The following is a 2,304-nucleotide window of genomic DNA, read 5'->3' on the forward strand; positions in this document are numbered from 1 at the left end:
CCTGTAGCGAGTGCCGCGAAATTTGAATTTCTGTCGGGGACGACGGAGTCGATAGCTATGTATATATCTGCCAGGTAAGTTATGTATGAAAACTTTATTGTATCATAACAATATCATTTTTCATTATTTTTTTTTAGTGAAAATTTTTGGGTTTTATTTGAACAATTGGTGCCCATTATGTGTTCGTTAATATTGTAATAGATTTTTCATGGTCGAATATTTTTCGGCTAAACAATGTATTGATCATCCATATATTCAATTATCAAACAAAATTAACATTTATGATGAGAGGGATTTTGTACAAATTCTTTAACACATGGAATGTTGATTGCCATCTTTTCTGGCCAATGAACCATATTCCAAGATGGGAATTTGCTTTTCAGTTCTGTAGGGCACTCTTAAAAATAATCAGTGCCAGTTTAATGATGGTAGTCTTAGTCTTCGTCAGTTCATGTACTTGTGAATGGGAAAGCTGGTAATTACTGGTCAGGTGTTTATTGCTGGACACTTTTTACATTAGCCAGAATGCGACCTTAGTGGAAGTGAGTAAGTAGATATTACATCTTAGCATAAGTATCAAAGCAGGCGAGTTATGGTATTAACAACAGGAAGATAGGGATGGTACAAATAAAGTATTAGAATAGTAGAGAGGAATGTGCACGAGAGATAGGTAAAGAGGATTAGTACAGTTGTAACAGATCAGAATGTACGTCCAATCTCCTCCATGGTCTTAACATTATTTATTTGGGATGAATCTTCCCTACTGTTAAAGTTAGCTTTTATCTCCGCACTGATTAGGCAAATTGGCGTTCAAAAAAAAAATCGAATGGCTGCCTGGATGAGTCTAGTTCACCTGTTCTCCACCTGATGTGATTCTCCTTGCAGCCATTGCCTTAGGCGATTGTTGGTACTCTATGAAGTTTACCTGTTTTGCATCTGTTTAAGGTGTAATTTTAATTTTCCACCGGAAGCAAAATCAATAACATTAGGCAATGTAGGAATGATTTTTGTGTAAGCAGGATGTTGGAATTTGAAGTAGATCAACATACGGTTTGTACCGTTTACAGGGGTACAATGTGTCGTCTTGAAACTAGGTGTGAGGAATGTAGGGGATTGATCTGAGTACTTTGTTTGAATATATCAGATATAGGAAAGAAGGGAAGCTGATAGTCTGCAAAACCAATTAGTTAGGTCAGGTCTTAAACAAGTCAGTTCCTCTGTACCTAGTGTCCCTTCTTCTGCAGCTATCCCTATTCAGGCTAGGCATTTTGGTAGTGCTAGTATCGAGATTTTCTTTGTAGCTCCGCCTTCTGCTCCCCATTGATTCAGCAAAAACATATCGATTAGTTAGAACATGATGTTAACCTTATTTTAAATTCTAATAAAAGTTTAACAGAGTTCATGACTGAACAGCCTGAATCCCTCCATGAAGTGCGATCATTTTTGCATTCCCTTGTTAGAATTAAGGTGTGCCCTGCCTGTTTTTAGCCTGCGTCTTGGACTGCCCTGTGATAATGGGGCTTTGTGTAAGGGAACCACGTCAGTTCTCGGGGCAATGGGGTTTGCCTAAGAACCATTTTGGTAAGTGTAAATCTTCACTAAGTATGTGCATTCTGTTGGAAGTCGTTGTACCTCCTCTCTACCTGCCTCCCAAACTTCCCATTTTCTTTTCCACTTCCTTTTCTTTCCCTCAGTTCACTCTTGTGGATGCAGCTGAGTCACTTAAGACTGTCTACCTTTCATGGAGTCGTGGATGCGATATAGTACTCAGCTGCTGTTGCCTCCTGTTGCCAAGTGTCGCTTCCTGTTGCCAGGTGTTGCCTCCAGTCAGCAGGTGTCTCCACCTGTCGCCCTCCTGCAGAAGAAGAGTTTGAATTCGAGAAACTTCTTAGGTTTGATCAGCATTTGTTGCAATGTTATGCTTCACTGTATCCTCATTTAGTTGAGGAAAGAGGCCACATAGAGAATGTGACTCGCTTGTCTCAAAGTATTTTGGCGTTCTTCAAGTATTTGGGGAATAGAACCTAAGCTTTCTTCTTCAATTAGAGCACGTTTCGTAACTTTCCTCATACTCAGTCGCACAAAGCTCCCTTTAGGTCGGCTGTGGCTTTTCTACTTTTTTATGAAGTTACTGAGAACCGGAGACTGCCTCGTGTAATACAGGCACTTACTGGCGCTTAAACCATGTTTATTAAGAGGTTTGTTTCTTTTTCTATCCTGAGGAAAGGCAAACTCAAGTCTGGCAGGTTCTTTGGACATAGTTAAATGGAGTTTGTCTTGCTTGTTGAGTTTTTATCTTTTATT

This window comes from Macrobrachium nipponense, chromosome 8 (assembly GCF_015104395.2).
Source record: "Macrobrachium nipponense isolate FS-2020 chromosome 8, ASM1510439v2, whole genome shotgun sequence".
Lineage (NCBI taxonomy): Eukaryota > Metazoa > Arthropoda > Malacostraca > Decapoda > Palaemonidae > Macrobrachium > Macrobrachium nipponense.